Source organism: Leopardus geoffroyi, chromosome B4 (assembly GCF_018350155.1).
Source record: "Leopardus geoffroyi isolate Oge1 chromosome B4, O.geoffroyi_Oge1_pat1.0, whole genome shotgun sequence".
NCBI classification, from domain to species: domain Eukaryota; kingdom Metazoa; phylum Chordata; class Mammalia; order Carnivora; family Felidae; genus Leopardus; species Leopardus geoffroyi.
Window position 1 is genome coordinate 32,584,681 of NC_059341.1, and position 25,732 is coordinate 32,610,412.

The window sequence follows — 25,732 nt, forward strand, 5'->3', positions numbered from 1 at the left end:
TAGGGGGTGGAAAGCTGTGTCAGGCAGGAGGAATTTTAACAGTGACATAATAGAGATTACTCCTGAGATTTGGAATTATAATGCTTATAGCAATGTGGAGGCATTTCCCTGTTTGAAAGGGAAAGAAAATTGAGGAAGGTTGAGAGAAGTTGAAAATAAATGTGAGTTTTCTGTTTCAAGGCTTTGAAACAGAAAGCCTCTGTTTGGTCTTGCAGACCAAGGCACATGGGGAAAGGAGCAGAATTGGGGGAAATGGAGAGTTCAGGGCCCCCATGGTGGATTTCAAGTACCTCCAGAAAACACATTCCTCCTGAGGCCAGAAGGTATAGAGGTATTTACTTTAACAAGTGTCTTCCCCTATCATTTTATCACATTAGAAGACTTTTGGCATTTATCATCCCCTTTAGCTTTTTTTTTTTTTCATTATTCCTTTAGACTTGGTTACTCAAAGTGTGGTCAGACCATCAGTTCCAGGAGCTGGTTAGACAATCTCCAGTCCTACCTCAGAACTGCCAATCTGGAATCAGTGTTTCAACAAATCGCTAGCTGAGTCATATGCGTGTTACAGTTGGAGAAGTGCTGCCTTAGAACTATCTCATCCTCCACCTCCCTCTCTGTTCACATCTTAAGTTACCTTATTAAAACTTCAAACTCAAAATGGTCTTATCTTCATTTGGGCATTCTGAGTTCCTGTTATGGATCACTACTAAAATGGGAATGGGAAGCCTACTGCTGACTTCCCTTCCTACTGCTGGTGGTCCAGGGGGTTCATGGAGGGGGAAGCTTGTGTTTAAGATGCTGGGGCAGCATGGTCAGTAATCATGACTTCTAATAGGTGCCATGAGCCCCATGGGCAGGAGGCATTGCTCATTTTTAAAGGCAATGTTTTACCCACGAACATGTTTCTCCTAGGTGAAATGTTTTCCTATTAATCCTCATATAATTGGGACAAATGCTGTTGCTAAGAATATCCATTATTTACCTTATGTTTTGTGGCTCCCACAGAATGCCTGTCTTTGTTTCTCTGTATCTCCAGTAACTCATCTCAATGGTGTGGACTGAAATATGTTAGCTTCAGTTTTCAGACAAACTTAGTCCTTACTGAATTTAGGTTTTCTATATGCTTCTAGGCTTTTCTTGACTTACATAAATGGATGTGTTGCTTTTTACTAAGGAACTACTTCTTACCTCAGTACTGACCTGCTGGCCAATAGGGTAAATAAAATTATTTTATTGTGACTTTTAGTAGGGACTCAGTTCCTGCAGTGTGTTGGGTGGGGTTAAAAATATTGATTGTCATCCATGAAGTCCAGCTGAGAAGGCATTACATTTCTTCTCTTCTACAATACAGCTGAGAGATGAGCTGTTCTCTTTACAAACACTCACAAAAAAATACCTGGATCTGAGATTCCTTATATGCCAATCAATAGGCTTGATTATTTAGACTAGATTTATTCTATAACATAGCTAGGAGGATACAGGAAACTGAGATTCTGGCTACTTCTTTCACAAATGACGGCAATGGATGTGACAGTTTCTCCCTTGATTAAAAGATCTGGATGTAATAAATGATGCTACTGATTTGCTTGCATAATCCCAACAAATATCTTATCCTGTATCCAGAATTCCTTGTAATGAGTAGAAAATGGCTTCTATGTCACTTTGGAGGTTAAGAATTTTTAATATATAATGACAAATTCTCTGTATAAGTTACATTCCATTTCTTGACAGTGCATCCTATCACATACCCTTTGTGGGTTCTATTTTGAAGAAATTGAGTTGTCTAAAAAACAAAAAAAATATTCTGATTTTCTTAGCATAATTTCATTTATGTTATGTTTTAAATGATTTTTCTTTTTATGACATATCTAGCAATTAGAATTTCATGATTACTTCTTAAAATATTGGCTCAGGATCATTAAAAACAAACACCATTAAAAATAGCTTATTAGCTTTAAAAATAGTATAAAAATTTAACTAATCATATTCACACACACACACACACACACACACACACACACACACACACACTCACTCCCACTTTCACACACAAAGTGTAATTCCATGGCAGGCAAATGAGCTGACTGTGTAGTGATTTAGCATACAGTCCTACTTCTTACATCTGTTTGGATTTAGCTCATTTCCCTGGTGCTTAAGCTGTTAGCTCACATGCAAATACCTGCTTGGAGGGGACAGAGGCCTGTGCTGCTTTGGGCCTAAATTGATTGCTGAAGTTACAGGATTGAAATGCCTCAGGTAAAAAAATTCAGTCAAAAGAAAAACATGAAGTCGACAGCTATGTAAAGCATGCTGCCTGACAGCCAGGGGTGCTGCAGGAATGGAGGCATGCTGCAAATAAGGTCAGCAGAATTAACACTCAATTACCCCTTGACTATGAAAGGCTATCAAGGGGGGGATGCCAGTCACCCAAAGAAATTTCTGACTTCAGTGAATTTGTAGGTTAACCCCTTTCTTTACATTACCTGTCTGTAAATTAAAGATAGGTAATTTACTTTCTCTGCTCCACCCCATTTTAACTGTTCTCTTTATTATTTGTAACTGTTTTGGCCTCTTAGTGCACAAAATTGTACTAATATGACCAACGCTGCTCCTTTTTTTGTATCCATTAAAGTAATTATTCCAGCCTCAGACCTCCTTTTCCTTCCTTTGTCTCCCAACTGCATCACCAGTTGTCTGGCTTCCATAAGGTACTCATTCTCATATGTTTAGTGGACATTCTCCTTCTACATTTGAATCTCTGTGAAAAATATATTTTTGCCATGTGCCATGAACTTGACCTAAATATCAGTGTGCTATATACCAGGTTGAACTTTTCTCAACATTGTTTTTCAGCTCTGTCTTTGGTAATTAATCATTTCTTTTGACCTCTGATTAATATGGATGCATAAAACACATTTTAAAAATAGTTTCCCCTCATTTTGCTATTACACAATCTTTATAATATCTCTGTGTTTACTGAGTTCTCTGGAGGTACAAATTAAGAAATTCCTGTGCTATAGGGCATCTGCTAACACAATTTTATGACATATTGCTAGATTACCCACCAAAATGCTATAATACGTATTTGCAAAGTCACTAGCACATGTGAAACTTCCTATTTCCTCTCATGCTTGCTGACATTGGCTATTATCTGAATATTTATTTTTTGGTCAGTGTAGCTCTAAATCAATGTCTGTGTTTTGGAATTTTCGGGTTATCTACCAGTGAGGACAAACATCTCTTCATATCAGCCATCCCATTTGTATCCTTTTTTTTTTCTGTTGGGTTGCCTCTTGTTTTACTGATTTATAGGAGTTTCATAAATATTCTGGGTATTAAACTTTTCTTGGTTATATACATTGGAGATATCTTCTCCCCATCTTTCACCAGTCTTTTAACTTTGTCTGTAGTATATTTTGTGGAGTAGAGATATTTAATTTTGATGTAATCAGATCTTCCTATTTTTCTCCTTCCAGCTAGTACCTTTCTGGACATCCTCAAAAACTCTTCCCTGATCCCAGGATCATAAAGCTATTCTCCCCCAATAGTTTGTTTTATACTAAAGTTTTAAACCCATCTGAATATTCTTGTTTTTAGAATAAGATGGGGATATAACTGCATTTTCATTATGATGAACTAATTTCCCCAGCACCATTGATTACATAATTCATGTTTTCTCTGTTTATGTGTGATGCCACTTCTATCATAGCTCAATTTTCATATGAGTATGGATCTGTTTTTAAACTCTCCATTTTGTTACATTGCTCAATTTTTAAATAACTGGACCAGAAATATAATCTTTTAATCATTATGGCATGTACAGTGTCTTAATGTCTGGTAGAGTAATTCTACCTACATTGGTCTTGTTTTTTCACAATCCAGCTGGAATTTTGATTAGAACTGCATTAGTGTAATATATAATCCTTGGTACCTTTTTTTGCCTTCTACCTCTGCACATGTGGAATACTGTCTCCAAACAGCACATGAATTCTGCAAAGTTAATTTTGAAAGGTCTAAATTTCTAGAAAACGAATGAATTTCTGTGCTAAATAAAGCTTTCAAATTCTTTAGTAGAATACCTATGTGAAGGTTTTGATAAATGCTTCCATCATGAATCCTGATTTATTCATACATGCATGTACCGACTTGCCAAACAATATTGAGCCTCTTCTGTGTATCTAACACATACTAAGTGTTGTCAAGATACATTTCCAAGCTTCTACATCACTTACCTGTTTTAGGTGAACCAACTACACTCCTTGGTTATAGGGAACTTAACTAGTGCTTAGAAAATGAGACTTTAGAGATCCATATTTTGTATTTAAGAACTATGTTCATGTATTTTAGTAAATAACATTGACACTGTCATAATTAATGCTGTCAGCTTTGGATCCAAATATTGGCAAATATTCTATGGAAATCTGGAATTTGGTCTCCATTCTGCCACCAACTAATAGGCTAGTTAGGTGATTTGAACCTCTGTTTCCTCCTTTATAAAATTTGAATTTATGATTCTTTGACAAGTGTGGAAGCTTAGATTATACATGCAAAGGTATCTGTGGGTCTTGGTGGTGAAGTGACTGGAATTGAGTGATTGAGTGGAATAACTTCCTGAGGGAGGCAGATATGGAGCAGAGTGCTGAAGAAGAAAGGGGATGTGGGTACTGAAGAATGAATGAGGCAGGGATAGTGGCAAAGAAATGCAACCACACAGGTGGGGGGTGGAAGGTAAGTATTTCTGGTTGAAATATATATGAGCTGAGTTTGAAGGTCAGTGGGAGGTGAGAGTGTCAGTTTTTGGTAGACCTTAAAATAGTTAATATTAATATTATGATTAAAAATGGGTGCCCTTTGTCTACTTACACTGTATAAAGTGAAGTCATATGTTATCCATTTGATTTTTAGAATCCCATCCTTACATATATTAAGTATTCTTAGCTTTATTTTGCACATGAGGAAACTAAGGCACAGAAGTTCAAACAAACTGACCTTCATCTTGACAGACTGGGACTGGCACTTGGGCCATATGTTTTCTGACTTCAAAATGCCTGTAATTTCTACTTCATCACAGTGCACAAACCAGAGGTTTAATTTGATGAGAGAAGCATCTAGGAAGGGCCTGTAGCTCCTTCTAAGGTTTCTCTGGCTGTCTTAAGCAACCAGTGGTCTGATGGAAGCCCCCTTTAAAAACAAAACAAAAAAAAAAAAACACCTCAGCTAAAGCCAGTTGTTGAGATAGACGCTGCTATCTTCAGGGCTTTCCACACTCTTTGACCACTCCAGATCAGATAGTCAGTGAGGGGCTGAAAACAAACCCCGGAGTCTTCTCTTCATATTTGAGTTTCTTCATATTTGTGTTCACATTTGTGTTGCAGCTTCCTGATTTCACAACACAAGAGAGTTCAATAAGTGTATAAATGACACATATTTGGTTGAATGGCTAAGATGGACTCCTATCCTTAAAACAGCATTATGAAAATGGATGGAAACAGACTTGGAGCCAGACAAGGCTTCCCAACCATTTGGGAAGCCCCTGTTTCATTAGCGTAAGCTATGCTGGGAGCTGGGGATCAGCACACTTTGTAGTCTTAACCAGGGGCTCAGGGCTTGTCTTGTGATTTACTGTCCAGGATGCACTTGGGAAGCTATGTGTACTTTTTGTTTTCCAGAAGGGTGGTGTTGATAGCACTTTCTTAAAGCTAGCAGGGATTTTGTCTGTGTTCATCAGAACTTTAGATACCTTGAATTTAAATTTTAAGATAAAAATTTTCATTTTTCTGCCCTTCTTTCAAACTCCTCATTCTTTTCAAACAACACTAATTTTCAATAACTTAAATAATTTTCCAAGAAAATAAAAGAAGAGGGGTTCTATAATTTGATGCTTTATAGCTTTAAAGCATTAAAGTTTCTAAAATTTGTTATGTTGGTATAGTTACTATTTTGCTTATCTTTATATTGCCAGAATAATTGCTGAATCTCCCAAGTCTCTCAAGGGAGAAAGAAAAAGGGAGCATATTTGTTTTCTACCATGAAAAGAAGACGTGACCAAAGGTGCAATTTTAGTATTTTGTAGTATGAAATTTTTCTGTTGGCAAACTAGACTTTTGGTAGTGTGATAGGCTTTAAAAAATTACTAGTGCCCATTGGCAGAGATTCTTATTTATTGATATCAAAATATACTAGGTGATTTAAATTCGCTACCAGGGTTGAGAGCCACTGATGCCTAGACCATTCCCCACCTGAAGACACTTATTTTGTTAAGAGCTACATGCAAGAAATAGACCAAGAAGGACATTTTTGTTAAAGACTTATTATGAATCTTATATTTTATTTTATTTTTTATTAATGGGATCATTTTAGATTCACAGAAAAATTGCTAGATAGTATAGGGAATTCACCATACTGAAACCCCCTATACATAGTTTTCCCTATTATTAACACTTACTTGTTAAAATTAATGAACCAATATTGATACATTATTATGAACTAAGAACTATTCAGATTTTTCTAATTTTTATCCTTTTCTGTCTTAGAATCCCATCCAGGATACTGCATGACAATTATTCAGTCAATGTTCCTCTTAGCTGTGACAATTTCTGAGACCTTCTTTATTTTTTTTTATGATCTTGACAGTTTTGAAGAACACTAGGAACTCTACTCTTGTAGAGTGCCCCTCTAATGGAATTTGTGTGATGTTTTTCTTATGATTAGATTGGGATTATAGGTTTCAAGAAGGAAAATCACACAGGTAAATTGCCATTTTCATCATATCTTATCCAGGGTATATAATATCAGTTGTTGATGTTGACCTTGATCACCTGGCTGAAGTAGCATTTGTCAAATATCCTCACTTTAAACTTACCCTTCCCCCATTTCTTGTACTGTACTATTTGGAAGGAGGTCATGAAACAGCCCACATTTAAGGATCAGGGCATTATGCTCCCCTTCCTGTAGGGCAAAGTATCTACATAATTTATTTGGAATTCTTACACAGGACGAGATTTGTATATTCCGTTTCTTCATTTAATAATTTACTCATTTATCAGTATGGGCTTAAGGATATTTATTTTAGACTTTGGATTATAATTCAATGCTACTTAATTTAGTTATCCAAATTGTTATAACTTTGGACATTGGGATTCATTCACTTGGTTCCTGTCCCTTCCTTTTGACATACCCTCATTATGGGATGTTTTGTTTTGTTTTGTTTTGTTTGAGTATTTTATTTTCTGGCACTACAAGATGCTCCAAGTTCATCTTGCATATTCCTGCCTTCATCCTAGAATCGTATCTCCATAGTGTCCTGGTTCCTTTTTTTGAAGAATGGTATTAGAACACAAGATCTGGAAGCTTATAGTTGTTTTTAAGACAATTGGAGTTCCATTGGGTAAAAACTCTAACTTAATCACCATGGTTGGATATAATGTTATTCTGGTTAACTGAATATTTTTATTACCATTAATTCACTCATGCTATGACATTTTGGAGGAAGAGATTTGCCTTTAATTGCTCTTCAGTTTATTCAGTGTAACTTTTGGTATTTGTGAACAACATGCCCTCAGACATGTTCAGAAAGTGGAAATAGTTAGCTTGGGCCACTTACACTCATGGTTTACTGTATTATTTATTTTCCAGTTTGCTTTTATATAAATAAAACATATTCTTTTTCTACTTTCCTCCACCCCTAACTATGACTCTTCAACAATGATGACGTTTTGGGACCTTTGAGTACAGAGACCAGAAAACTTGTGGTATTATTTTTGACTCCTACCTTATATTTTAGTAAAAAGTAACATCATTTTAGTGCAACATGTTGCTACTCAATGAGTAAAATCATTTAATTGCTTGGTTATAGCTCTATGAAAATGTATACACAGAACTTGAAGAAAATATACTAAAATGCTCAGTGATATTGGTTTCAAATGACATATGTGACTTTTTTCATTCCATTTTTAATAGAAAAACACTAAACTAATTTTTAAGAGTCTATATTTAGGCATCTATGAGACCAGTGTTGGCCTTCTGCTTTACAAAGTTCCATGCAGCTATCCTGTCAGTTTCCATCAGGGGTTGCTTTTGTGGCAACTTCTGTCTCCTCCTCTGCCTTCATCAACTTCATAGAATTCTGCAAGGCTGGAAAATTTATTTTTTATTATTTTTTAATATAATTTATTGTCAAATTGGCTTATGTACAACACCTAGTGCTCATCCCAACAAGTGCCCTCTTCAATGCCTATCAACCATATTCCTCTCTCCCCCACCTTCCCATTAACCCTCAGTTTGTTCTCTGTATTAAGAGTCTCTTATGGTTTGCCTCCCTCCCTATTGTTGACCTCAATCCTCTCAGTATAATTTTGCATTTTCAAAAGAGAATTTATCAGGTAAATTAATGACTAACTGGTAGAATATATAAAAAGAAACTTATATTTGGGAGTTCATGCATGCCCTTTGCTGTTCTCAAACCCACAAGTAGAGGAATTTATGCCAGGCACTATCAATGACTGCCTGTGACGTTGGACAAATTATTTTACCTCTGGGTCCTTATTTCTTCATGTTAAAAAATTAAAAGTTTGAACTTGATATATTGCTAAAGTGATTTACATATCAAGACATGATATAGTCTTAATTATTTATTTTTGGTTTTGTTGCCTTTGCTTTTGGTGTCATATCCTAAAAATCATAGCCAATATATAAAATAAACAAGTAGGACCATATCCAGTGAAATGTTTCTGCACAGCAAAGGAAACAATAAATAAAATGAAAACATAACCTATGGAATGAGAGAAAATATTTGCAAACTGTATATCTGATAAGCAGCTAATATTCAAAATATATAAAGGACTTTTAAAATTCAATAGTGAAGGGGTACTTGGGTGGCCTGTGTCAGGCTCTGTGCTGACAGCGTGGAGCCTGGAGCCTGCTTTGGATTCTGTGTCTCACTCTCTCTCTGCCCCTCCCCTGCTCATGCTCTGTCTCTCTTTCTCTCTCTCTCTCTCAAAAATAAACAAACATTAAAAAATTATAAAAAAATAAAAACTATAAGTTATAGTTCTATTCATTTCCTTAGAAGTATATATTAAACCCTTGAAGACAAACTATGACATAGCTGGGCTGATTATTTTAAAGTAGATTGATCCAATTTGATTAGTCACGTAATGGAGTTTTGAAAAATCATCTACGCAATAGCTGATTTTATTGGGTTTCTACTTTACCTCAGCCAAAAGGAGAAGGCCCAGGATAGAACATACAGAAGTTTTCTTTTGAAATGTGTGGATATCTGAATGTTCCCTGAGGATTCTTCCTCTGGGCTGGGGTCAGGCAGGGCCAGAGTACATACATTCTCCAGGGTCATCTTCACTGTAGCTTGTGCAGACAGCCATCTGGTGGGTTGAACTGAATGAGGGGCTCTAGGAAGATGCCGGTCCCCAAATATCTTCTTAACTTTCTGTTCTCAGGATGGGATTTGTGCATTGTTCCTTTGTGTAGTCAGTTTTTTTTTTTTTAAACAGATCCCAGTACACTAATAGATTCTTTTAAATAAGACTTAATAGATTGATACAATATCTTATGCCCTTACAAGAAAAAAGGAAGTTTGCATCTTACTAAATCATGAGAACTAGCCATTGATATGTGGCAATGGCATGCTAATGGAGTAATTGGGAAGCCAGCAAAATATAAAAATTTCACCTGCTTTCTAAATTTTCCCAATGCTGGTCAGCTAAACCTACACCTAAACAGTTTGGGCATTCATATTGATATGATGCCACAGCCATATCATACAATATGCTTACTGCTTTCAGAGAGAGTGTGAAAATATTCTGTATACATGTTTGTTACTGTGGGGCTCACATGAAGCTGTGAGGTCTTGTGGACTCCACTGTAGTTCCAATGTCCCAAGGTGAGGACCAGAACTTGAGTTCCTTAGTCATGTAGCCATTCATCCCCTAGATGAAAAATCTTATAGCAACTCCAGGGGGCTTCATTTTATGTCACAGTGACAGTTTTCAGAATTCCACACTCTGGTCAAGCTTTTCAGATGACTGCATCACTGCCAAGTTTAATTTAAATGGGGCCACTTATGGACAAAAGAAAGATTGAAAGATGGGATGTCAAATGCTGGCTCTGCTCACATGGTCCGGTTTCAAGCTGTTTATGCAAAATAAGTACATGACCTCTGACATTTCATCTAGGAATATCTTGGGCACTCACTCTTGTTTAAATTATCTAATTGATGATAAAGTCTCAGAGAGGAGGCTCCTGATGTACCAATGATTTGCTGGTGGCCTGTTTTCCATCCAGGTGCTACTGTATATAATGGAACTAGTTTTACAGGCCCAAGTGTTCTGGTTTATCCTTCCAAACTGTTTCAGCCTCACAATTGACCTTCCTCGGTTGGTCTGATGTGATTAATACCGAAGTCCTGGTAATAATTTGTGGTGTATGACCTCAAGGGAAAATCTTATTGAGTTAATTTCATAGAAGGAAGGCTTGAGGGAGGAAAAGTGCTCACTCAGGCTACAGGCTAGAGAGATCCAGTAAGTCTGGAAAATGTACATTTGCATGATTAGAGAGGAGACTGGTGAACACTACAAAATAAATGTGAATGCTATTATTGGGTTTTGAGTTTTAAATCTAAATATTGAAATGGAGTTAAGAGGCACCTGGGTGGCTCAGTCAGTTAAGCATCCAATTCTTGGTTTCAGCTCAGGTCATGAATGATCTCATGGTTCATGAGTTCAAGCCCTGTGTTGGGCTTGGAGCCTGCTTGGGATTCTCTCTCTCCTTCTGTCTATGTCCTCCCCCTGCTTGTTGTCTCTCTCTCTCTCGCTCTCTCTCAAAATAAATAAATAAATAAATAAATAAATAAATAAATAAAAGTTTTTTAAAAAAGTTTAAAAATAATAAATGGAATTAAGGTAGAAATACATTATCAAATTTTTTAAATCTTTTTTTTTTATCCTTTTTTCCTGTAAGGAAAAAAAATCTAACTAAAAGAAACAGAAAGCAAACAAGAAAAAAAAATAACCCCATTTCCAGTAAAGGAAATATGCAGCGAGTAGTTACAGAAATGTCTATAATTGTTTTAACTTTTTAAGGTTTATGGCACACATTTCCAGACACATTGCTTAATAATGATTATCTTGGACAGAGTCAGGTTTTTCTTGTCACTGTTGGCTTCTTTCCATGAAGCAAACATCTGGGGGGAACATCTTAAACTGGATCCTTTACTTCCTAAAAATAATAAAACAGAGTTTTACATCCTTTTTATTTTCTGAGACTAAGTAGATGTATGTTCTTATATTGCATACGTAGTTTAACTAGGGATACATATCTATAAGAAAGTTTCTTTTCAAATGATTATTTGAAAAAAAAATTAAAAATCTGTTAATAAGTATTTGAACTTGTAGTAGAATGGAGAACAAATGCCTAGTTACATACCCAAATTTTAAACTTTCTCTGGATGCTTGACATTGTGTATATATATATATGTGTGTGTGTGTGTGTGTGTGTGTGTGTGTGTATACAATAGATTACAATATTACAGTTGGTTTTTAGCATAAATCAAGCCTACCCCACAAGCAGCACTTATCATATGAGTGAATAAAAGTTTTAAACTTGTCAAAGCTTTCTTGAATATGTGGCACTGTAATTATTTAAGCCTACACATTAGAGATTTGGATCAAGTTTTGGGGAAAAATGAACCATTTGGAACAACGAATTTCCAGGTAAAGGAGATGTCATTGCCATGCAATGGATAGAAGTCCCCAGCTGTCTATCTGAAGATGGCGGCAGCTGCCAGCTCTTTGGTCTCTTAGATTTCAGATGGACTGTCATAGACATTCAGATGGACTTGAGATATCTTTTACACAAAAGCAGGTGTTGTATGTAACAAAACCCAAAACCAAGACAAAAACTATGACGTGGACACAATTCATAAACATTGCTTTTATGTTTTGCTAAAATTGCCTTTGTAGTTAGATAGTGCTGGGGGCAGGATTAAAAGTTCTCTTACACTGATGTTAAATTAACAGTTATAAAATGCTCAAAAATTGATAAGGGGTTACATTCTTTTTTTAATTTCTTGCTCAATAAATAACTGAAGGATTTTCTAGTTGGCAAAAATGAAGAACTGATCAAGATGCTATTATTGATTAATTTTTAAAATATTTATTTTTGAGGCAGAGAGAGAGAGAGAGAGAGAGAGTACAAGCAGGGGAGAGAGAGAGGGAGACACTGAATCTAAAGCAGGCTTCAGGCTCTAAGCTGTCAGCACAGAGCCCAATGCAGGGCTCAAACTCATGAACCATGAGATCATGACCTGAGCCGAAGTTGAACGTTCAACCAACTGAGCCACACAGGTGCCCCAGATGCTATTATTAATTAATAACAGTATTGTTATCAATAAAATTATGATTTGTTTGAAAATATTTTATTAATCTTTTGTAAGTCTCTCTGTAATCTACTGAAGCAGATAGTTGAAAAATTAAAGACAATAAAATAATTGCTTTTTCTGCATAATACTCATCATTCCCCCTGTGATAATGGTTGTTTTGAGGGTGTGAATAATGAACTGAAAAAATAAAACAAATGTTTTAGAGTCCATTATGGGTCAGTCACTTGCAATGCATCCTGTGGGGTATGTAGCATTACTCTCATTTAAAAACAAGAAAGGATAGCGGCGCCTGGATGGCTCAGTCAGTTAAGCGTCCGACTTCGGCCCAGGTCACGATCTCGCGGTCCGTGAGTTCGAGCCCCGCGTCGGGCTCTGGGCTGATGGCTCAGAGCCTGGAGCCTGCTTCTGATTCTGTCTCCCTCTCTCTCTGCCCCTCCCCCATTCATGCTCTGTCTCTCTCTGTCTCAAAAATAAATAAACGTTAAAACAAAAAATTAAAAATAAATAAATAAATAAAAAATAATAAAAACAAGAAAGGATAGGTTCAAGTGTGGTTAAACTGTTCACTCAAATTCTCACCACTGGAGTGAGAGGTCCAAGCAGCAGTCCTGGAGGTCTGAACCCACACTTGTCTGACTCTGAAGCCTAACTCTGACATGCCAACCAGACGGAGCATGAGAAATATTTCCTCTATCATCAACACTCTGAAAGAAATTCAACTATTAAAGTCAAACATAAGCTACTGTGCATTACTTTTCTTCCAGGAATCTCAAATTACAGATGAACAATCTGGTGTGATTGTTACTATCTCATGCCTGTTAAATAGAGTCACACAGTCTTTGGGCTAGTCAAGAGAGGAACAAGGCAGAGCCAAGGGACATTCCCATACAGCATTAAAGACATTCTCAGAAGCATGTTGAAAGGAAGATTATGCGGCATCCTCTACTTCCCAGCAGTAAAGGTACAATTTCTAGGCCTAACAATCACCCCTTTCAGACTTTTCTGAAGCTGTGGTCTCTTCCAAAATGTGAAAAATTACATAGTGTAGTGGGACATAGTTTACTCTTTCTTTATGGACTGTAAAAGTTTCTTTTCAAAGCTTTATAGGGTCTTAGAGGGCAATGCCCAGCTGTCTAATTTCAGCACATGTGAAAGTTTGAAAAGTAACAAGACAAAGTGTTTATAATGTGTAGATTAGACCACAAACAATAGAAAGTTATAGTAAGCTAGTATGACATGTGCAAAGCAAAGTCTTCTCAGTGTTTATATGAATCAGGTGCACTGTAAATAAATTCAGTAATCTCAAACTTTTAATTCTTCATCCTTAAACATTTTCATCATCTATTGTAGCCAGTACTGTGTGTATGTATATGAGTGTGGGTGTGTGTATGTGTATGTAGGTATATGTACTGTGTGGGGTTTGTGTGTGTGTGTGTGTGTGTGTGTGTGTATGTGTTTGCGTGTATTTGTGTAGGAGTATGTGTCTCTTTGTGTGCATGTACGTGTGTATATGTATGTGTAATGTGTGTGTGAGTATGTGTGTGCTGGATGTAGGTATGTGTTTGTATGTTTGTGTACTCATCCTGCCTTGCTTTACCCAGGCACCCTCTTTGAATTCAGAGGACCTAACAGATCATCTCCCAGACTTTTTCAACCATTTCCTGATTTTTGTTGCATAAGGTCATTACATAGGAAACTATAGAACCTACTGTTTTCCCATAAATGTTGAAAATTCTACACACAGGGTAGATGGAGCACAGAACTTGGATTCAGAGACCTGACTAGAGCCTCACTTCTCCCACTAGCTCATCATGTCAGTCTGACAAGGTTTCCTTTTCCTCAGCCACAATATGGGAGGGTGACAAAGAGGCCAAAGTTCCTACCTAATGTAAGCATCTCACCAAACATCTTTGTGTGTGGTGGGCGAGAGAGAGAGGAAGCTGTAAATTCAGTAGAGTAGTGATTGTGCTAGCTCTATAGCAGCTGCTAGGTCACCCTGGTGATCCTCAGTGACTTTATACAGCTCAGAGTTAAACTCTAATTTTATGAAACCTTATAAATTTACAAAAATGACCCATAACACCTTCTGTGAAAACTGAGATGCTGCAATCATACCATAAAAATGCACTAAATGATTATATCATTTTCTGTGAATTTAAAGTTTAAAAATAATTAAAAGTATTGAATAAGTAATGTTATTAATTATCATTAAACAAGAAAAACTATCAGCAAAATATAGCATATTCCAACTCTTATAAAATATGACCCAGAAATAAGTGAGAGCATTGAGAACCACACGGAGAAGACATTTTGGCTGAAAAGTGTCCACTGGCGCAAGTTTTTTCTAGTTTTATAGAAATAGTGGTAGTCTTTGGTAAAATTTCAAATTCTTCACAGGAAAATAAAAATCGTGCTGAGATTTGTTTTCTAGCCACAGTTCGTGATGAGGTCATCAGAGGCAATGATCCCCTTTTAGCATATTATGGCTCTGACACACAGGTTAACAAAATAATAGCATTTTACAGAATTTTAAACTTTCAAAATGATCTTGCTATAGCAGGTGCTCAAAAATATTAAATTTAGATTTAATTTATTTTAGGGTGTTGTCAGTGTTAGACACTGCACTGCTAGTTATATAATAATTTAGGTGTATTTCTTTGTTCCAATTGTACAGATAATTAAATAAATTAAATCTAAGTGATACTGTTTGCTTAGATCACTAAGCACCTTAATACCTAATTTAAATCCCCAACTGGTACTCATAGTACATATGTTTTGTAAATTATTTATTTTGTTCATCTTTTCTTCCATTTTCCTTATTCATGTTATTTAAACCTGTTTAGCTACTATAAATCACCTCAGTTTCTTATTTTTCTTTATTTTCAATTTTGTTTATAAAGGAGGGAAAATAAAACTGATGAAATAAATGATATATAATGGTAGTATTTGCCTTAGCTATTGTTCTGTTGCTAATATATGACAGAGCCAGGGCTGGAACCCAGGCTACCTGCTTCCTTTTCTTAAGGGCTAGATTCTAAAGGATCTTACACGTAGGATTACTCTTTTAAAAACTGCAATTCTACCTTCGAATAATTCACAAACTAGTTGGTGAGAGAGAGAGGAGAAGAAAAATTAGAAAACAAATAAACCCATGGACCAAGAAGCCATTCAGTAGCTTTCAAGGGCAAAGAGGATGTGATGTCAGGTTTGTTCTTTTCTTCCCTTCTTCTGTCAACCCCCTTGAAGTTTGCAGCCTTGAAGTTAGAGACCAGAACATACTTAAATGGAATTAAAAGAGAGAAGGCAAGTCTGGCCATGCAAAGCTCTGAATAAGGGGGAGTTTCTTTCAAATGGGGTAACTTGGTTAGCAAGTGGCACTTTTCTAGACATCAAAAGGCAGACAACAGTAGGAAAAAAACGTGCCAAATGCATTAACCAACCTAATTGAACATATTTTGTCAACATGCTATGTGAGAGCTTCTGCTGTAGACACCAGCTTGGACTCAGTCAGTGCAGCTATAAACTCAGAATGTGTGAAGTCTGGAGTGTCGAGATACTTCCTTGAACCACACCACAGATCTGGTGTCATCATTTGTGATTGCTCCCTGTAATTTGCACCTATGTGTTTATGCAGCTCTGTGTATATCAGGCAACATGATTTTCAGTTTATTGACATTCTCCAGAGTGAAGAGGAGGGAGAGATAGAGAAAGAATGAAAGAAAAAAAGAAAGAAAGAAAGAAAGAGAAAGAAACTTAGAAGGTGCCTTCCACATAGGTGTTTATAAAGTCTATGCTGAATATATAAATAAGTAAATGAGTGAAAAGTAAATGAAGAAGCAAATAAAGTAGATACTCTTGGCTAAGGGCCTGGTCCAAGAATTTTACAATTGTAAATTACGATTGTACAATTTTTGTGTGAGAGAGACGATCCTAATTTGGTCAGAGATATACCTGATCCTTTTAATGCCCCAGTGCTGTATAACAGTTTTAGGGATGTAGCAACTTGGAAAGCTATGTCCTTTGATGTTATTTTTACTAGAGACAACCAACATGATATGGACAAGTTATAACATTCCCTTTAAAAAACAGAGATAAATCTGTGGTTTCAATGAATTAGCAAATAGACACATATTGCTGATAAGTATATTCTGGATTGGAAAGAAGTGTAAGACATGAATTCTGCATTCAAGCACAGACCAAGCTGAAACTCACTAGATAGTTAGAGGAAAGTACAAAGCAGCAAGCAAGCAGTAAATGAGGAATTCATATTTGTTGAAAGCTATAGAAAGTCAAAAAGTTTGCAGCAACATGGATGAAGCTTAAGGGCATTTTGCTAAGTGAAATAAGTCAGATAGAGAAGGACAAGTACTGTATGATCTCAATTATATGTGGAATCTTAAGAAATAAAACAAAACAAAATGAAATTAAAAAACTAAGCTCATATATACAAAGAACATACCGGTAGTTGCCAGCGGTACGGGAGGGAGTGGGTGAGATGAGTGAAGGGGGGCAAAAAGTAAAAGCTTGCAGTTATAATATAAATAAGTCTTGTGGATGTAATGCATGATGTAGAGCATGATGACTAAAATTAATGATACTATATGGCATATTTAAAAGTTGCTAAGAGAATAGACCTTAAAAGTTCTTATCAGAAGAAAAAAAATTTGTAACTATATATCAGGATGGATGTCAACTGGACTTACTGTGGTAGCCATTCTGTAATGTAGTCAAGCTTTGAATCATTATGGTTTACATCCTGAAACTCACCTAATGTTGTATGTCAATTATACCTTGAAAAAGAAGTCAGAAAAGAGAGTGTGTAAGTCATTAAATCACCGGTAGCATCTGAGTGGGGCATTAAAAAGGCAAAGGAAGAGAAGGGGTTTTGAGAAAAGCATTTTAGGGTCATGTCAGGGGTAAGCCTAAGGGGGAAGCTCTGTGGGGAAGTAATGTAAACAAAATAATAGAGGAAGCAGAGTAAGACCAAATCATAGTGGCACATGATTCTGTATGTTTTGCTGCAAAAAGACAATTTGTGGATTGCAGGCAGCCTTGAAAGACCACATATCATTAACAGCACCACAGCTAATTCTTTGTTATTTTAGTAACATGAAACTGAAAAAGAAGTGAAGGGATGGAGCAGACCCCAATTCCTGATTTAGTCTCAGATTACACAAAAGTTTTCACCTATCTGACCAAGTTTTTTAAAAACATAATAAAATGGATGGGTTTAATTATTGGCCATATCTCCTTGACAAGGAGACAAAAGAACCCAGGAATTCCAGAGGAGTGGAAGGATCAGAGGAGGGTTAAAGAGGGGGAGTTGATTGTGAATCTGGAGAAATTAGAAGCCAGAAGATGGATTTAAACATTCCTGCAATCCACTATCATCAGTGAGTTTTTCCTTGGCCAGTGTATTTATTTCTTCTGTGGTGCATTTGTTTCTTCTCTCATCTGATATTTATTTTACCTCAACTATGGGAGTGCACTGCTCTGGTATTGATTAGGGATATTCCAATGAATAAAAGAAGAACTTTCAAAGGTGCTAGGGACTATGGGGCAATTGAGATAAAGTTACATATTTTGCTGTATCATAATTGTTTATCAGGTGAAATATAGAGGCATTATTTGGTAGGTGAATTGGCTAGCTGGAGCAGGCATGAAAGTCCCTTATTCAGGGAAAGTTAAATAAATGAATCATGTGTAAAATGTGAGTGATTTGCTTTCTTATAGAGCCAGGAAATTCAGAACTTGCTTCCTTCTCAACTCCCACTGAACTTCCCTTCCCCCCAAAAGACAGGGCGTTGGTTGGGAGTGGGCAGGGGGGAATCCTACCTACCACCTGTACTTTTGTTGTCTTGGTTATGTATTGAATTTAGACGAAAGAGTAATGAAGACTTTGAAGGGTTTATCATAGTGGGCAACAGGAACCACACAATTTAATCTGTTGTCCCTTTCCTTAATTTTAAAATTACAATTCTTCCACTTCAAATGGACTTTGATCTCTTTTCTAACCAGTCTTTGTAGAAATACAGTCTGGATAATTTGTGTCTAGTATATATCCTATTGATACAAATGTCAGGTGTACATACACCCACTTATTGGGTTAGCCTAATTTATCATTACTGGATTTTCATGTCTAGCCTAGGGCTGGGTTGTAAGAGAGACAAAGTACTTCCACATTTCCTTCTGCTTGCCAAAAATTTCTCCATGTCATATTAATTTGAGCCTTTGATTTTTTTTTTCAAATCTTGCTTACCTTTATTTGTGAACTGAATTCTGTTTGTATGCTTATTTCTATTTTTTTCTGAAAGACATTTTATAAGGTATTCCTCATTTTTGTTAGGATTTACAAATTATTTAAGGCAGTATTCTTTAATCAACCAGAGTTCAGTGTTTTAAATTGTGTTTTATGAAAACACTTTGCTGTCAAAGCAAAAACCTAATGTAATACTCCATTGTATTTACTAGCAAACTCTAGTCAAACCATCATGCTCTTGAAATAAGTAAAAAACCTACTGAGGGCCCCCCCAGTCCATTTTATTGCTGAGGAAACTGATGCATGAGGACACTGTGTAACTTGCTCTTGATGGTGGAACTGAGTAGGCTGAATTGGACTCAACTTGCCTCTCGCCTACTATGTGAGGCTCTCCCTGTGTCAAGCTCTTTTTGAGGCTCTTCCCCGTTAAGTGACTTCTGCAAGTTCCTTCCTGCTTTTTGTGCTCCAACAATGCTGGGTCTGTTGGTTCTGTCTTGCTATGTCAGAAATAGGAGCAGTACCTCATGGATGCATGATTATATTCTGAAAGACTTACGAGGCTTCCTCTGGATTTTTCATATAGCACGGAGATGGTTTTTAAAAATTGTGTCTCAGCTAGTACTCTGTGCTTACCTCTAATGTGGTGCAGTCTACATGAACTTCCATTCCTGATGCCTATATACTGTTCTTGCTTGCTCTTCAATTCCCTGCTGATACATATTTGGAGAATGTAAGGAGGTGAGATTCTAGAACCCAGTGAGTAGGCATGTGTGGACATGCTTTTCCCTGAAATTTATTGGCCTCAGGTAAACGGTCAAATGGTTAACTACAAATCTGATTTATATCCTGACTGAGACTGAAAATGTTGGGGGTTTTCCAATACTGTGAGTTATGCTTTGTGTGTTTGTTTCCCCAGCAGCACTGACTTTCCTGACTTTATTTTTTGTCTTGACTCTATCTCCACTCATCAAGTGGTGACCTTGCAGTCACCCAGACTCGCCCTTGGTGATGCAAACCTTTCTCTTTTGCTCACCATGGGGAATAGCGTCGCTGTACTCCATCCATCCATGGTGTTGTACACCTTTCTGGCTTAGTTTAAAATTCTTTATTGATTAATTCTACAATTAAATGATTTACTTTATTTTAAAGATTGAGAGGATATGATTTTAATAGAAAGAAATTTTAATAAGCTCTGTGTGTAAAAGCAAAACAAAATATCAGTAACAACTGCTTTTTTTCCCTGACGTGTTCATGGAGTATCTTCTAACCAAATTATGGATGTGGTATAAGCTAGAATTTGCCTTCACAAATACCTATTTTATAATAATTTTCCTCCAATTTTACATGATATTTATTCACTAAGAATTAGTGTAACATGTAACTCCCTATATGTCCTTTTGCAGCTGACCTATTTCTGTAATTTCTATAAGGTTTTTGGTGTGCTAATTTCCTATGACGTCGCACAGGGATGCACTTTCCGTAGCTGAAATTTTTCCTCACACTTGCTTGGTGAGAGGTCTCACTGAAAAAATGACATTCTAAGTATAAGGTAATGATTCTTTCACAGAGGCAATTCTGGGATTTAACAATGCATGGCAGTTAGTTAGGGACTAAAAAAAGATATGTTGAATGAATGTGTAAATATTAATTGTACCAGTGCAAGCAGAGGTACAGAGACTGGACATGAGGGCATGTGTAGGGAATGATGAGAGAATTTTAAGGACAGGAGTGAAGAGGAGAAGTAAGACTGGATAATTGTATGCTCATTTCTAACTTTGCTCTTCCACAGGCACCACCCACAAACACCTCTTCCTCCACTCAAACCCTCCCATTGAGACTCAGGCCCAGATGGTTCTACTAATCCAATGTGTTAGATGATGTCTGCCTCCCATAAAATTCTTGTTCACCCTAGTTCTTTGTCATGTAATTATATATTATGTTGGACAACTTTCATAGTGAATGGTCAAGGGAGAGTGATGCTTATTCTCAACTCTGCTTGTTTCCAGGAAGAAGGATTTTTCCTTAAACACACTGGCCTCTTGCCCTGAGAAGTGAACCCTGGATGAGAAAGAAACTGGGTGCTCATAGCATGGCCCCTTCCTCTCTCATTCTGTCATGGGAGCCAGGTTGCTCAACACATTATTCCTTGTTTTGTTATTTGAGAAGTTTTTTGAGGACAACTTTGACATGAAATCCTGTGTTTTTGCACTGTGTCTATGAGTGGGTGATTTTGTCTAATTCTGGGAGTTTCATATTAGGGGGCCCATTATTGCCATACACCAAGGGCACATTTTCCAACCCAGCCATTCTCAGTAATGAAGGTATTATTTTGATTTTCATTTTCCTGCTACTTGCCTGTTTCCTAATTGATTCAGAACACAGTTATGGTAACCCCAAATAAATATTTTACCTCTGCAATGAGACCACAAACACAAATAAGGATGTCCACTTCTTGGTTCATTCACTCTTTTATTCTTTCAGCAGATATTTATGGGTTATGTATCATGTCCTCTGTTGATAGATGGTTTTTGTTTCCTCCTTAGTATTAGGGCTACATGATAAACATGTTTAAGACTCAAATATTTGTTGATGTTAAGGAATTTGGACTTTATTTCATAGGCAAAGGAAAGTAATCAAAGGTAAATGAGAGAACATCAAAGTCTTCCTTCTCTCATCCTCATCAGAGATGAGGTTTTAAATCTAATGGAAATAGGGGTCACATTGACTTAACTGCACACTCATGTGTAAATAATTGGTCCTTTCCTACATTCAGGTTTTGTTCATATTAGGATAAAGATGCCACAAAATAAATCTAAGGAATGGAGGAGTGTTGGGTGGATGCAGAAAGAGTAGGTTAGGAATATTTAAATACATAGATAAGTAAGTCTCACCAGAGGGTCGTGGCACACTTAACACATAGTAAGTGATAAAAAGGCCTTATGTCTGCCCTTTGCCATTTCCTTTTCTCCTTGTGAGGTATCCTAAAAATCATAATGAATAAACAAAAACTCTGTTATTGGTTTTTACACTCCTTTTCTCCTTAAAGACATAGCACTAGTCTTGCCAGGCTGTTCATCTGGAACAGCCCAGCTCTTTTGATGGATAGTCCCAACTAGATTTAAAGTCTTAAACTTATTATATCAAGATATGGATTGTAACATTTGATACTTCACAGTAAGGCTATAACCTGGAAGTCTCAAATCATTGAGTTTATTTACAACAGAGAAATGCAATGTGTCAAATAGTTGCCTTCAAGATAAATGGAGCCAGTGATGAGGCAAGATCATCTTTTTTCCTTTGCATGGGAAAATCTTAGCCCTGCTGGGCTATGTCTGGGAAAAGATTCCCAACCAGACTCCCTGCTGCTAGGAGGGCTGGCCTATCCAGGACAGAATTCAGCTCAGAGTATATGGAAATGGAACAGACAGACTCTATAGGCAGAGTCCTTGGGGCTCCACCCAAAATCTGGAGTCAGACATCACATGTCACTGAAAAATAGCTTCTTTTTACCAGAGACATCTCATGTAATCAAAACCAAAGCCTTTGTGGTTCTGTTCAGAATGGTGTGTGACTTGTCACAATGTGTTTGCAAAGTCAGAAGGAGCTTTAATGAACATGTGTGTGTTTTATTCCCCAGCCACATCCACCTCCACAGCAGGGGTTAGCGCTCAGTGTGATATTGGTTTTCACCAGCTGTTTGGAGATCAAGACACATGACAGGTGGGTAAGGCTGGCAGACTCAACAGCTTGCTTTCTGATTGCCAAGAAATAGATTGGCTAGCTACAAATGTTCTGAGGGGTTGGATGCTTTATGCATGGAAGGAAGTATGGCCACCCTGAGAGGGAAAGACATCAACATATCCTAGGTGTGCTTGGGTGGTCCCCATTTCAACCACTGTAGGCACTTTCAGACCATGGGACAGACCAATCCAACCCTGTTCAACCCCATGTATCAGTATACATGTGTAGGTTGATTAAAAGGCAACAGACAACACCTCTTTCTTCCAAATTGAGCTCGGTTGCCACAGGGTCTAAAATTTCATCATTAGGAATTCAGTATTTAGATCTTGAAGATCTTGAAGTCTTTTGTAAAATTTTTAGGAGTGTCTGTTAAAACAGCTGCTTTTATAAGTTATGAGGTTAGAACTCTTATCTCAGGGTGAGTAGGTATCAGGAGTGGAAGAAAGTCACTTAAATCTTGGTTGATAGGGCAATGGAAGAGAAACTCAATTTTGTTTAAAGTCTAGTCCATGGGTATACCTCATATGGTGTCATGCTAATTTATTTGCTGACATCCTTAAAACAAATAGAGTATAAAATTGTTGTTATTGAGATAAAGCAAGATTCTTTTATGTTAAAAACACTGTATATTTTGTTTAAAAACGTTAGACCATATGTGGTGCCAATAGAAAACAGCACTCGTTAATCTCTAAAACTCCTTGTAATCAGGGTAGTTAATGTTAAGATTTCTGGGTCCTTGATATTAGGAAGAATTGGGAAAGCCTTAGGTACTAGAGGGTATGGAGTGACTGATTGGAGAATAAAACAAATGTTGTAAAACTCGATTTCTGCTATTATATCATTTCTGTTTTTTGTTTCTTTACTACCAGGCAAAAATAAACTGCACTAGAGTCAAAGAGAGTTTGAAGAAACCTAACAGGCTTCCTCTTACTCAGTTGGAAGTAATTAGGTCTCTCTTATTGGACATACATGATCAAGGGCAAGTGGAAGCTCTCTAAAAGGAAAAAAAAAAAGGCACATCTACCATTGGATGTGCTCCTGTTGGAGGAGATAAATTTAGCAGGCTTTAGTTGACTCAAGGCCAGGGAACACCAGGGTAAATGGCCACCAAAATGGAAATGTCAACATCTTTTAGATTAGTAAGAAATCCACATGTTTTCAGTTATGCAAAATGACTAAGTTCTAGAGATCTGCTGTACAACATAGAGCCTACAGTTAACAATACTGAATTGTACACTTAAATGTTTGTTAAGAGGGTACGTCTCATGTTAACAGTCTTTACCACGATTAAAAAAAAGAAATTTATCTAACTGTACTTACATGTCTGATTTTTGTCTAAATTGTTTCTTTTTTTTTTTTAATTTTTTTTCAACGTTTATTTATTTTTGGGACGAGAGAGACAGAGCATGAACGGGGGAGGGGCAGAGAGAGAGGGAGACACAGAATCAGAAACAGGCTCCAGGCTCTGAGCCATCAGCCCAGAGCCGGACATGGGGCTCGAACTCACGAACCACGAGATCGTGACCTGGCTGAAGTCGGACGCTTAACCGACTGTGCCACCCAGGCGCCCCTGTCTAAATTGTTTCTTAATTAAATATTGAATATTCTTTTTAGGATAATTTTGGTAGTATTGTGTCCTACATTCTCAAATTCAGATAGCTGTGTCTGTGGGAAGAACTATCTAGACTATGAGAAATCATGACTTACCTGTTGACACCTTATGTTGACTGTGGTATGAAGACATTGGAGAAAATTTAAAGGTCAAAGGGGTTAGATACTAACCCCTTACTTGTCACCACACCATTGAAATTGCCCTTGCTAATATCTATTGCCTCCTGTTTGCCAGATCAAATAGAATTTTGGTCTTTCGTTGACCTTTCTGTGACATTGACACTGTGGACCAACATGCTCCCCTTAAATTCTTTTCTCTATTTCCTTCTCTGATGGCACTTTCAGCTAGTTCTCCATCCCCTGTGCAGATTGCTTCTTTTCAGGCTTTTCCACAGGCTTCTTTCTTGCTTTCTTTGAATATTGGCGTTCTCTAAGCTTTTACTGCTGTTGAACCTTTTCTCTTTCTAATCCATTGTCCCAAGTAATCCTCCATGTACCTGTGGCTTCTCCTGCCTACTGTTCAAGTCTGCAGCCCCTTCGCCAAGTAAATAGGGCCCTCAGTTTTATGCCATACCTTTTTGTCTGACTTTCAATTTTATTTTTACCATTTAACTCCTTGTGTCCAAAATTACACCACTTTCATGTTATATGCTGTTCTTTGTACAACTCAGGCTGTTTACTGTCGCCATGCCTTAGTTTGTGTGTCCCCACTGCCTGGGGTCATTATCTCCCAGTCTCCCATACTCCCCACCCCCCACCTCTTCCTGGGAGGAAAAGTCTCCTCCTGAGAAAAGTCTCCTGGTGAACTCCCACCGAGGAGTTCCTTTGACTTCATTTGACAGAGTTAGTCATTGTTATCTCTCTTTGTCACTCCCTCTCTACCTTATGTTTATCTATAGATTTCTGCACTTATGCTGAATGCAATTTTTATGTTTCCTATTAGATTATTACTTGTGCAAGATCAAAGACTAGATCTTATTCATTTTTTGTAACTCCTGTCTTTTCCAGTGACCATATTGACATACATAAGCAACTTAATAAAGAGTTGTAAACAGAATTTATAAAGCCAATTCTTAATTCTACAAAATGGCTGACTGCATGGATCACAGTTTGTCTGACTTTTCTTTTTCTCATCTCATACCCTTAAATTTTAAGGATAATATTGTGTTGACCAAGCAGCTAAATATGAAGTCTGAAATGACCTATTTTCAGATGCATTCATTCAACTAAAGAAAGAATGACAGAAGTGTTGTCTCTGAGTACCCCCTGTTTATTCTGTAAACTGGATGAAATTAGATCACCCTGGTCTCATCACATCTCATCTGTATGGGTTCCCATTCAACATATCCCATGTGTTCACTTAATGTAAATAAAATTCTCACCCCAACCCTCCATCTCAGCTGATAACCACACCTTTTACTTTGCTAGGAATATAAATGTCTATTTTCAGAAATAGAGCATCAACTTCCTCTCTGTCCAATATTCCATCTCAAATTTGTTTATAATACATCTTTTTCTCCTTTTCTTAAAATTTTTTTAATGTTTATTTATTTCCGAGAGAGAGACAGAGCATGAGTGGGGGAGGGTTAGAGAAAAGGGGAGACAAACAATCTGAAGCAGGCTTCAGGCTCTGAGCTGTCAGGACAGAGCCCGACATGGGGCTTGAACCCACAGGCTGAGAGATAATGACCTGAGCCAAAGTTGGACACTTAACTGACTGAGCCACC